Here is a 13585-nt window from a genome sequence, read left to right on the forward strand (position 1 = left end):
CTTAGGTTTAAATGATCTCCATAAGGAATTTATTTTCGGTTTAATGGTCTACTCAAGGTCAGACTTTCCAAGTTATTTCCTTGCCAGATATAGAAACAGTGTCAAAAAGTTGATATGAGTCAGGTTTTGACCGAGCTGAAAGATGCTGATATGTTGGTGGTATGCCTTGAAATAAACAGCGGGAAGGAAAGTGATTGTTTTGGGGGTAGCCTGGGCATGGCATGCTTGCACACTAACAGAATGGAAGTCTTGGCACCAGGAACTACAAACATGGGTGCAGAACTGGGCTCAAGGCCTGACATTCTGCCAGACGAGCACGGCAAGGAACCAGAGCTGAACTCCACACCCAAACCCCAGAGCCAGCAACACAGTCTCAAGGGCTTCTCTGGAACCCTGATCCTCCAAATGGTTTTATTGGGTGATGGTGGTGAGTGTTGAGGGGTTTAAGACATTCTCCTTTCATCAGAAAGATAGGCTCAGAAACTGCAGCAGACTCTGGCCTACAAGTGTCGGTGGCACCCTAGACCCCACTGAGCTGAGCTAGGGAAGTTAGAGGCAAGAAAATGAAGGAGGGAGTTTATTAGTTGAGAGAATTTTGTTTGTAAGTGGCAGAAACCCAACTTACGATAGTTTAAACAAAAAAGCAAATGGATTAGACAGAAATGAAAAGTTTAGGGTAAAGCACTGCCTTCAGGCCTGGCTTGATTGGACATTATTTATTCAGTTATTGGCTCTGATTCCTTTCGCTCGGTACTCTTGGTCAGGCAGGCTGTCCCCATGTGGTGATAAAACCTGGAACTAACGCTGGTTCCAGGTTTCCATCCTACCAACTCGGCAGCCCCAGGGAAAGAAAAGACCCTTTTCCTAATGCTCCAACTGAAGTCATAAATTTAACCCTCTTTCTTCCGGGGTGGATCTCGTGCTGATTCTTGAACTGTCACTGGTCTGGGTCATGGTAGGAGGGCTGCCCTACCAGAACCTCCTGTCCTGGGAGGGACAGAGGGGTGGCTTCCTGAAGGGGGATGGCTGTGGTGCCAAAGCACACACCTCCTCCAGTTTGCAGACTGCAACCTCAGAGAATATAGTAGCCCTCCTGTATCTGCGGCTTCGCTCTCTGTGGTTTCAGTTACCCATGGTTAGCTGTGGTCTGAAAATATTAAGTGGAAAATTCCAGAAGTCAACAGTTCATAAGCTTTAAATTGCATGCCATTCTGAGGAGCGTGATGAAATCTGGAGCTGTCTGCTCCATCCCGCTGGGGATGAGAATCCTCCCTTTGTCTGGCACATCCACGCTGTATTCATTGGATTCGCCGCCTGCCCGTTAGTCACCTAGTAGCTGTCTTGGTGACCAGATGGACAGTATCAAGTGCTTGGGTTCAAATAACCCTTGTTTTACTTCATAATGGCTCCAAAGTGCAAGAGTAGTGATGCATATTGTTACATTTGTGCTGTTTTATTATTCGTGATTGTTATCGATTGCTTACTGTGCCTAAGTTGTAAATTTGACTTTATCATAGGAGTACATGAATAGGAAAAAACGTAGCATATATAGGATTTGGTACTCTCTGTGGACTCCACTGGGGGTCTTGGAACATATCCCCTGTGAATGGGGGGCCGCTATTGTACAGAAACCTAGCTTTGCTTATGGTGACTGGCATAGATATGCACATGCAGCAATAGTGTGGTTTTTGACTGCTGAGGGGAAAAGAAAGGGCGTTTTTGAATTTGGAAACAAATCACCTAGTTGGCAAATGATGGAGTATTTTTACATTCCCCCCGCCAATATCTCCTCACTGTCCAGACTTGTGTTTCTTTTCCTATAAAGATTTTTTTTTTTTTTTAAAACAGGGATGAGGCATCACTATGTTGCCCATGCTGGTCTCAAGCTCCTGGCTTCAAGTGATCCTCCCAACTCAGCCTTCCAAAGTGTTGGCATTACAGGAAAGAGCCTCCACACCCAGACAAGACTTGTATTTCTTTCAGGTTACCTTTCTGGAGCCTTCCTCTGATTAACAGAGTTCTCCTCTGAACCCTGTGTGATGCTTGGCTTACGACTTTCCCTTTTTGAGCCTCAGTTTCTTCCGGTGGAAACAGTGGATATAATAATTACCTTGCAGGGCTTTCTTAAAAGGCCAAAAGAAAAGGAAACAATGTAAACTAAAGTTACTTAGAATATTTATTGTGTGTGGGTACTAGGGGAAGCAGCAGTCTCATGAGGTGAGAAGTATTATCACTTGTTTACTTAACAGAGAGGTTAAGTAACTTGCCTGGATCACACAGCTACTGAGGCACAGAGTGGGGATTCGGACTCATGTTGTCTTTCTGTAGGGCTAGAGCTTCTAGACACTACTCCCTCGCATCTGCTTATCAGCAGGGGATTAAACGATGCAGGGCTGTTAGGATCTATAGACCCTTCCCCACCAGAGATGTGCCAACTTAGATGGGGAAAGAACAAATTCTGTATTTTCACTAACCTTTTACTGAAATTTTGACTTTTTAAAAATATTGGGCTGGGCGCAGTGGCTCACGCCTATAATCCCAGCACTTTGGGAAGCCGAGGCAGGTGGATCACGAGGTCAAGAGATCGAGACCATCCTGGTCAACAAGGTGAAACTCCGTCTCTACTAAAAAATACAAAAATTAGCTGGGCATGGTGGCGCGTGCCTGTAATCCCAGCTACTCAGGAGGCTGAGGCAGGAGAATTGCTTGAACTCAGGAAGCGGAGGTTGCGGTGAGCCGAGATCGCGCCATTGCACTCCAGCCTGGGTAACAGGAGCGAAACTCTGTCTCAAAAAAAAAAAAAAATTTATGAATGTAGGCTACAAATCAGTAACTTTGATAAACTGTGATAACTATGTACTTTACATTTGCAGATATTTTATGTCACCTATGCTCATTACTACTTTATGTTAGATATTAAATCTTGCTATTTTGATCTTTTTTTGAGTATCTGCTGTTCTGATAGATCTTTTCTTATATTAATTTATTTTAATTGACAAATAAAAATTGTATATATGTATAGCATATGACATAAAGTTTTGAAATACGTCTGCATTGTGGAATGGCTAAATCAAGCAAATAGATCTTGCAATTTAATGTAGAAGAAAGAAAGCAGCCTGGGTGTGGCGGCTCATGCCTGCAATTCCAGCACTTTGGGAGACTGAGGAGGGCAGAACGCTTGAGGGCAGGAGTTCAAGACCAGCCTGGCCAACATGACGAAACAACATCACTGCTAAAAATACAAAAATTAGCTGAGCATGGTGGTGTGCCGCTGGACTCCCAGCTACTCAGGAGGTTGAGGCAGGAGAATCACTTGAGCCTGGGAGGCAGAGGTTGCAGTGAGCCGAGATCGCACCAATTCCCTTCAGCCTGGCAACAGAGTGAAACTCTGTCTCAATGACAACAACAAAAAGCACATATACAAGTTTCCTGTAAAGTTTTAAAAAATTAAAACATTCTTTATTTCTAATTTTAAATGATTTCTGTAAATACATCTCAAAGGACAAATGTCCTTCTCTGAGTAGCTTCACAAGTTGCCTATTTTCATTTTATTCTAGAACTAAAAATGTTTTTCTTTTCTTTTCTTTCTTTTTCTTTTTCTTTTCTTTTTTTTTTTTTTTTTTGAGACAGAGTCTTGCTCTGTCACCCAGGCTAGAGTGCAGTGGTACGATCTCAGCTCACTGCAACCTCCACCTCCCGCGTTCAAGTGATTCTCCTGCCTCAGCCTTCCAAGTAGCTGAGATTACAGGTGTGCGCCACCACGTCTGGTTAATTTTTGTGTTTTTAGTAGAGACAGGGTTTCACCATGTTGACCAGGCTGGTCTCGAACTCCTGACCTCAGGTGATCCGCCTGCCTCAGCCTCCCAAAGCGCTGGGATTACAGGTGTAAGCCACTGCTCCCGGCCTAAAAATGTTGCTCTAAAACTAAAATGAACCACTGGTGATCGTTTCCAATACTGTAAGTTCGACAACAGGATAGGTGTCAGTTGAGTTTATCACTATTGTAAAACATATTCTTACAACTGTATTTAGTTTCCTAACTTTCCTTTGTAATTTGTTGTATTTTATTTTATGCATTGAAAAGCATAGGTTTTTGCTCTGGGGTCTCAGGCACAAAAGGGAAGAACCCAGAAGGGGGCAGAAGGAAAGCAAGGTGGGACAGGACAGGTTTAACCCCTAGTTGTTCCTACTGAGGGTGGTGCTGGGGAGAGCAGGAGCCCCACACAGAGTGGGGGCTAGGTGAGAACCCATGGCTGTGCCCTCCACCATGCAGACCGACCCACTCAGAGCCAGGCTGTGAATTTCCAGTTGCCAGGAAGCTGCTGGCCATGACAGGTGGTGAAGGAACTGAGTGGCCTCTGACCTAACAGTTTCAGTGACACAGATCTTCCCAGTGGCCTCAAGCCTGTGGCTGGGTCAAAGTCCTGATGTGGGGTCACCGGTGGTGTTCACCCCTGGATACCCACCCAAGGACTCAGGAATCAGATAGGCATGGGGCCCCTTGCGGGCTCCTCCAAGTGCAGATCGTGGCCACCCGCTCTGTCTCAGAGTCTTGAATTTCCCATCTGAATAGTGGGCACTCAATTCCTGTCTCCCAGGGCTGCTAGACAATTGGATCAAAGAAGGAATCTGAAAGTTCTTCATGAACTGTAAACTTTCATCCCAATGGTAGTTATTATCTTCATCCCTGTCTTCAGAGGGAGGGGAAGGAGATGTTTTCATTAAGGCCATCATTCCTTCACTTGGAGAGGTTCAAGAACGGGGGAGGGGCCAATGGGGCCAACAGTTACCCGTGTCCTTCAGTGTGCTCCTGGCTACACTGGCCAAAAGGAGGGGTAGTTTAGATTCTTGTGCCTTCTTTACTAAGAAGACCACAGATGCCTGTTAATGCCTAAAAGGAATATTTTCAAAAAAGCTGTGTGCAAACGTATTTACATAAATACGTATGTGTGTATACATGTATCCCCTTAAAGCCCCCTATTTCTGGAAGGAAATTGGATTCCTGGGACATAGCTGTAGTTATTCAGTTGTCTAATACAAAGTACAGAAGATAGGGAACACAGATGAGATGAACAGGCAGAATGGGTGACACTTCTTTTGAATTTATATTTGGATCCTAGAGGGGCTTCCTTGGACTAATGAAGGGTAGAGAGTGAACTTGCTATGTATGACTTGAGAAAGTAAAAGCTGCATGTGTGCAGGCGCGTGCACACACACACACACACACACACACATTTCAATTTCTTTCTGAATGGGGTGTGAGTCTCTGCTCATTTACAGTCTTTTCCTGGTTCTGTAAACTTGTCCAAAGGGGTGTTCCTGCCCCATCCTCCCTCCCTCTCTGAGCTCCTTTCCTCTCTGTCTTCTTTCTCTTTTTCTGGAGTGATGATCCCTTGACTTATGCTCAAATCTCATCAGTGCCACATACAGAGGGGGCAGGCCACTTAGCATCTCTGGGTCTTAGATTCCTCCCCTCAAGTGGGGATAATGATAACCCTCCTAAAGTAGCTGTGATGATTAGTTGCGATGGTTCAGAAAATGGGCTTAGTGCAGTCCTTGGCAAGGACTCAGTCCCGTGATTGCTGTCTGTTCCCTGTGTGGGGGAAGGGGCAGGTGGCTGGGCACAGGGGCAGAGAAACTGAGGAGAGGCTAAGTGTTGTCATGAACATTTGTACAAAGTGCTTCAGGGACACCAAAGTGGAGTCAGATAAAACAGTAAAACATGAAATTGTTCAGAGACTGAGGGACAGAGGGGATGACTTGCTCCAGACACTGGGGATGTGCGCCATTTCACTCTCTTCACATCGGTTCTATTTCCTTGCATCTCTCTTGAACACTCAGAGAATAGTAATAAGTAACACGTAATTGCAGTAATTATTGCAAATACGTAGTTGAGAGCTTTTTGATGTATTTATTTTTGAGATAAGGTCATGCTCTGTCACCCTGGCTAGAGTGCATCACAGATCACTACAGCCTCAACCTCCTGGGCACAAATAATTCTCCTGCCTCAGCCTCCCAAGTAGTTGGAACCATAGGTGTGTTCCCCCAGCTAATTTTTGTTTTTTTGTAGAGACAGCATTTCACCATGTTGCCCAGGCTGGTTTGAACTTCTGGGCTCAATCAGTCCTCCCATCTGGGCCTCCCAAAGTGTTGGGGTTACAGGCGTGAGTGACCACGCCCAGCTGAGAGCTTATTCTGTGCCAGGCATCATGTTATTCAATCTTCAAAACCACAAGCAAGTTAGTGCTCTGTTAGTGCTCTTGCAGTACAGATGAGGAAACTCAAGTCACAGAAAAGTTAAACCCCCAGGTTAGCATGAATCAGGGGCAAATGGGCATTCTCTGTGGTCCCAGTCTCCAGAGTCCCCTGATGTCCCCTACCCCATACTATCTCCTGACACAGAAGAGAGATGACGGTTTCTTTTCCCAGGCCATTTCTACAGCCACAAAATAATTCCCTTCTACTTTCATTTTGGGTTTAAAAGAGATCATTTTAAACCTGGGATACATCAAACCTGGATTGGAGTCTTGACGCCACAACTTACTGGCATGTGGCCCTTGGAGAGACCCTTCAACTTTTTGAGTCTGTTTCTCAGCGTATGTTAGATTGGTATTTTTAATAAATCTGGAGTGGAACCCAATGTTTTTCTTTTATTATACTTTAAGTTCTGGGTGCCTGTGCAGATCATGAAGGATTGTTACATATGTATACACATGCCATGGTGGTTTGCTGCATCCATCTCCCCATCATCTACATTAGTTATTTCTCCTAGTGTTATCCCTCCCCAATCCCCCAGCTCCCTGCTATCCCTCCCCAGGCCCCCACCCCCCAACAGGCCCCGGTGTGTGACGTTGGAACCCAACATTGAGGATGTCGTGCTCCAAACTGACCTATCACAGTCACCTCATACACCCTCCTGCAGCCTCTCCGTCTTATTCCTGCCCGTGTCCTGAGGCCTTCAGGGTAGAGTGCTTATTTTGGACCTTCCACAGTGCTTTGTTGTCCTGTTTTCCTGCTTTTACAACACAGGGACACTCATGACAAAGCTATGGGCCTGGGCCTTGGAGCAGCACCTTCTCCAGATATCAGAGTTTGGAGCTGGGCCTTTTGAAGGATAATCAGAAGTTGGGAGTGGGAAAGACTCTGCCCGAACTTCATATCAGTTCAGCTGGTGTTTGTGAAAAATCTTTATCAGGATTCCTAAAACACCAGTTAAAAAAGGGACAAAGAGGCTATAGATCCTGCTTTCAGGGCATCTCCAGTCTGAAGTAGAGGTATAGAATTAAGTAGAATATTTCAACAAAATTCCCTAAGTTCCTTTGGGATTCATTCACCCACCCACCCTCCCATCCATCCACCCATCCACCCTCCCATCTAGCCACACACCCATCCCATCCATCTACCCACTCATCCACCCATTCACCCACCCACACTCCCATCTATCCAACTACTCACCCATCCATCCACCCATCCACCCATCTACTCTCCCATCTTATCCACACACCCATCTCATCCATCTACCCACTCATCTACCCATTCACCCACCCACACTCCCATCCATCTACCCACTCACCCATCCATCCACACATCCACCCATCCACCCTCCCATCTATCCACCCACCCATCCCATCCATCTACTGACTCATCCACCCATTTACCCACCCACCTTCCCATTCATCCAACCAAACACCCACCCATCCATCCACCCATCGAACATCTTATCCATCAACCCACTCATCCCATCCATTTACCCACTTATCCACCCATTCACCCACCCACTCTCCCATCCATTCAACCACTCACCCATTCATTCCCCATCCACCCTCCCATCTATCCACACACTCATCTCATCCATCTACCCACTCATCCACCCATTCATCCAATTACCATCCCATCCATACATCCACCCACCCATCCATCCACCCGTTCACCCTCTTATCCATCCACCCATCCATCCCATCACCTACTCCCTCATCCATTCATTCACCCACCCACCTTCCCATCCATCTACTCATTCACTCATCCATCCACCCATCCACCCTCCCATCTATCCACCCACCCATCCATCCACCCATCAACTCTCTTATCCATCCACCCACCCATTCACCTATGCATCCATCTACCCACCCACCCATCTACCCATCCACCCATCCACTCTTGCATCCTCGCACCCACCCACCCATACATACACCCTCTTAGCTATACACACACACACACCCCCATTCATTCATCCCACAAATATATGAGGGCTTCCTATCTGCCTATTAGTGGAGACAAAATAGTGAGCAAAATGAATAAAGTTCCTGATCTTTTGGCAGCTAATAGACAAAAAAATCAAAAAACATATTTAATATGCCAGATGGTGATAAACGTTATGGAGAAAAATAAAGCATGATATGGGGGTAGAGAGGAGTAGGTAGGAGGATTGTGTGTGAGTGTGTGCAGGTATGTGTGTGCTTGTGTGCAGGTGTGTGTGGTGTGTTTTTGTATAGTTGTAGATGTGTGTGTGAATGTGTGTAGGGGTGTGAATGTGTGCAGGGGAGTAATGGTGTGCAGAAGTATGATGTGTATGTGTATGTGTACATGTGTTTGTGTGTAGGAGGCTTTAGATAGGGAGATCTAGAAGAACACCCTGAAAAGGAGACACTTGGCCAGGTGTGGTGGCTCATGCCTGTACTCCCAGCACTTCGGCATTTTGGGAGGCTGAGGTGGGTGGACCACTTGGGGTCTGGAGTTTGAGACCAGCCTGGCTAACGTGGTAAAACCCATCTCTACTAAAAATACAAAAACTAGCCAAGTGTTGTGGCTCATGCCTGTAATCTCAGCACTTTGGGAAGCCAAGACAGGCAGATCATGAGGTCAGGAGTTTGTGATCCACAACATGCCACGTGACACCACGCCAACATGGTGAAACCCCATCTCTACTAAAGATACAAAAAAAAAAAAAAAAAAGTTGGGTGTGATGGCGTGTGCCTGTAATCTCAGCTACTCAGAAGGCTGAGGCAAGAGTATCGCTTGATCCAGGGAGGTGGAGGTTGCAGTGAGTCAAGGTCGTGCCACTGCACTCCAGCCTGGGCGACAGGGCGAGATTCTGTCTCAAAGAAAAAAGAAAAAAAAAAAAAGCTGGGCTGGTTGCAGCTGCCTGTAATCCCAGCTACTTGGGAGGCTGAGGCAGGAGAATCAATTGAACCTGGAGGCAGAGGTTTCAGCGAGACGATATTGTGCCACTGCACGCCAGCATGGGTGACAAAAGTGAAACTGTTGCAAAGAAAGAGAGAAAGAGAGAGGGAGGGAGGGAGGAAGGAAGGAAGGAAGGAAGGAAGGAAGGAAGGAAGGAAGGAAGGAAGGAAGGAAAAGATATTTGACAAAAACCTAAAGAAATGAGGCAGTAACGACATGGATGTTTGGGAGGGAAGCATCCCAGGTAGAGGGAAGAGCAAGTCAGAAGCCAGGATAAGGAGAAAGAGATTCTCATTCTTCCAGGACAAGTTGTAGCAGTAAAAGGTCACTTAAGTAGATGCTTTAAAATATGAAACTAGAATTTCCTAGCAAATACAGTGAAATAAAAAGTGTGACTGGGATTTTATCTTGAAAAATAAAATGAAAAAGCCACAGTGAATGTTTGTTTTTATCTTATGTTCAACAAAATATGCATTATCAATGTAGTTGTGTGCAAAATCTTAACTAAGGATGGTTTGGGCTTTAGCATGCCATGTACGCACCCTTCAGCTCACATCTGACTTCCATAGCACATCGTGAAGAGGATCGGTTTTATGAAAATATTTGAGCGTTTTGTCTGTTTTCCTAAGCCTCATTTCAAATGTTGCTATTTAAACCGACTCTCTTTGAGGTGCCATTATTTATAAAGATCTTTTCATCAACTGTAAACTGTTCTAACTCCACCATATCCCCACTTGTCAAAGCTTTGCTGAGTGATTGGAGCTGTTAGCTAACATGACTCTCTTGACTTCATACGATCCTGTATTTTTCCTAGGTTGTACTGCTGGGTGATAGCATAGGACAGTCAGCAGACATGACAAGAGCACTGACCCACCTCTGGGCACCGAGAAAGCATGGGTTACATGGGAAGCCATATCTAAGCAGGACTCAGTTTGTTAAATGGCCAGTTCATTAGTGAGTATTTCCACATTCAGTGTTTCATGTACAATGGCCTATGCCTCTCTCTGCAAGCTCATACCAGGGGACTTAGTGAGCTCATAGCAGTAGGGTGCTATGGGAATCCAGAGGGAGGGGATCTATCTTTTCATATGTTTCTAAAAGTGCAGCCTAATCCCATAAGTATAAGGAGTTACCCCAATACTCCATTACTTAGCAAGTTCCTTACATATATTTTCCAACTGAATTCCTTCACCACTCTGCAAAATTATTTTTACCCTTCTACAGATTAAAAAACTGTGGGGCTAAAAGTTGATGTGCCAGCTCACCGTGGTGGTGTCAGACTTGAATCCTTACTCTCCAGCTTCCCAAATCACCAGGTACTCTTGGAACACGGTGCTTTTGTGAGTTCCAGCAGTTTCCCACTTACCATCTTCTACGCCCTGGTTAACAAAAAGCTTGCCCGTCAGGAGTTCTGTGTTCAAGCTCTGTTCTGTTGTTGAGTGATATAGGCAAACGTCTTCCCTTCTCTGCGCCGTATTTGTAAATGAGGCAGCTCCTCTGCTTCTATCTCAGGAACTGAAGCCACTTGCTGAGAAAGTGACTAGCTCTGCTACCCCATGAATAATATTACCAGGGATCAAATAGCTACTATGTAGTGAGCACTTTCTCGGTGCCAGGCACTGTGCTTCCTACTTGGTGAGCAACATCTTGTGTATCTTCAGATAACTCTGTGAGGCTAAGGAAAATGAGAACGGGAAAGAGCAGCTTTGGAAGAGCCACACAGCTGGTGGGGATGGAGCTGGGGTCTGGCTGCCTGCCTCTCCCTGGGGATGCACAGGTCAACGGTTGCAGGAAGATCCCAGAAGCAGCAGAGAAGTGGAATTTTGGACACACAGCTCAGGTGTTTCTCGGGAACTCAGACTTACTCAAAATTGTTTTTGGTAAAGGATCAGCTTGTTTTTGTTTTTGTTATTTCACTTAATCTGTTGTGGACTAATGTGTCTAGAAGACACAATAACAATGGATTTCTAGGATAAAGTGATTGTGAAGTGATTTCTAGGCAGTGCTTGGATGTTGCACTACGTTAAGTGTAAACACTCCTTTTGATTTCTCTTTTGAATCTTCTTCAAGAAGAAAGGAGGTCAGAAAGACTGGAAGATTAGGCAGAAGCAGATACTGGAGACAGGCTGCAGCTTTGGAGGAGAGCAGCAGGGCACGGGCTCAGGAAAGCAACTGCTGGTGTGGAGGCCGGGAGAGGAGGGGTGTCTAGAGAGGAACTTAGATGCGGCTCTAGGCTTTTAGGTGAAACCCTCATCCTTTCTTGTTTCCTTTTCAAAAGCCTTCAGTGGAAACTGGGTTATTTTCCAAGGTGCCAGGGGACTGATAACGGTTTCTTTTGAATGCTACTGTGTGTTGAAGGGTACGAAGACGGGGAAAGGGGAAATGCAGCTTTTCATGGTCTCTACCATTCATTCCCTTACCCATTACAGGAGTATGTTTCCAGACTAGACTTTTCACAAGGCAGTTCATAAGGGCATAATTGTATTGATAGCGATCAAGTTATTGATAATTGATAATAATAATAGAGCCATTAGCATTTATTGTATACCTAATTCGAGCCAGGTGCTGCAGGAAGTAAGTTATGCACATTTATTACACAACAGTTGTATGCTGTGGGTGTGGAATCCCTATTTTATGATTACCAAGTGTATAACTTATTTTTAACTGTCAGAGGAAGGAGGAGATGAACCCTAAATCAGGGAAGTGAAAGAGCCATAAGAGCTAAGGGACCAAACCGGGAGAGATGGAAGTGATGACAGGAGTTGATGGGGGAAAATGACAGGCATTAGAAGAAGACACAGATAAATTAAGAGCTGGTTGTGGTAATCTTTGTATTTTCCATGATGCCACCTGCCCACAGGTGTCCTTGCCCTCTGCCATTCACGCCCCTTTGCAGCCTCTGCCTAACATGAAATCAGAGCTAGTCTGCACATGCACCCAACAGAATATGGTCAAAGTGATGGTGTGTGATTCATGAAACTAGATTGTGAAAGGCCTTATAAATTCCACACTGGTGGCTTGGATCACTTGCTCTGGAGGAAGTCAGCAGCCATGCTCTGAGTACACTCAAAGAGCTCTGGGGAGATGAGTGGGGTATGGAGAACTGCAGCCTCTCACCAACAGATGTTTTGTGACTGCTCTCTGCACTGTTCCTATAGATCCTCCGGCCCCAGCCATGCCTTCAGATGACAGTAGTCGTGGCTGACGTCTATCAGCAACCTCATAAGAGATCCCCAAGCCACAGTTGCCATGCGGAGCTACTCACAAATTCCCGACCTATAGAAAACATGTGAGATAATAAAGGGTTAATATTGTTTTAAGTCACTACATTTTGGAGCAAGTGTTATACAATCAATAATTAATATATGACAATTCTAGATGCATCTCAGGGAAACCAAATTTGGCAATCTTGTTTCTCTTGAATGGGATTTGGCCCTTCTGTCTGAACTAAGTGTGAATCCCTTAAAAAGAAAACATTTCTTACTATTTATAATTCCAAACACCTTTGAAGATGGCTTATCCCCCTAAATGCTGGGCCTGATGGTATGACTGGGATACTTAAATGGATATTTAATTGGGTACAAGAGCTTCTACCCAATTAGCTGTCAGGGACTAGCTGTCAGGGAGAACCAAAATGCTCCACAACCAACGAAGAACATTTGGAACTTCGCTGATGATTCAGGAGAAAGGAGGAGGACCAAGAATGAATGGGGAGGAGAGAAGGCAGGTGCAGAGTTGGAGGAAGGTTTGGGGAGGCTGCCTAACTCAGTAGAACTTGTGCTCAATGAAGAGTTCGTGGGTCCCCAAGAAGCAACCCTTTCTGTGCTGTTGGTTGATTGCTCAAGGGCAGCGATGGGGACCTAGAAGCTGGAGGCAGAGAACAGCTGGGAACTAGGGGACGAATTTGTACTTTCACAGGTCGTGGAACTCGGGAAGGGGTGTGAAGGGATACAGGGTGCCTGAGGAGCAGGAAAGACCAACTCAGCTTCCTGCTCTGTGCCAGGAACTGATCTGAAGACACCACCCAGATAGGAACTCCTGTTCTCATGGAACCTCCCTGCCGGGGCAACAAGTTGGATATATAACCCCATCAACTACTCTTCCACCCACTTTGCTCTTTTGCATTCTAGAAGACAAACTTTTCTTTTCAGGAAGGCTCAGGCCCTTATTGTGTCAGCCGAGCAGAACTGTAGTGAGCTGGATTTTGGCCTCTAGGCCAGAAATTTGCAGCCTCTGATGCTGACGGGGCATAACCAGGCATCTGAAGACCAGGGTGTGCTCTGCTTTTGCCTATCCTGTTTTGTCTTTCTCCAACCCAGTTCTGGGCTGCACGGAAAGCCGCCAGTCACTGAGGCTCCCCCATGCGCCTGTGTAATATCAGCCCACTGAGGTGAATAAAACTCAC

At 45.6% G+C, this 13585-nt stretch overlaps 1 pseudogene; it reads left to right on the forward strand.

Annotated features, from left to right (window-relative positions):
• The first annotated feature begins 270 nt into the window (after nucleotides 1–270).
• LOC105721427 (cAMP-dependent protein kinase catalytic subunit gamma-like) overlaps nucleotides 271–13585 on the forward strand; it is a 59115-nt pseudogene continuing 45800 nt past the window's right edge.

Source organism: Aotus nancymaae, unplaced genomic scaffold, assembly GCF_030222135.1.
Source record: "Aotus nancymaae isolate 86718 unplaced genomic scaffold, 86718_ANA_hifiasm-v0.15.2.pri h1tg000015l_1, whole genome shotgun sequence".
Classification (NCBI taxonomy): domain Eukaryota; kingdom Metazoa; phylum Chordata; class Mammalia; order Primates; family Aotidae; genus Aotus; species Aotus nancymaae.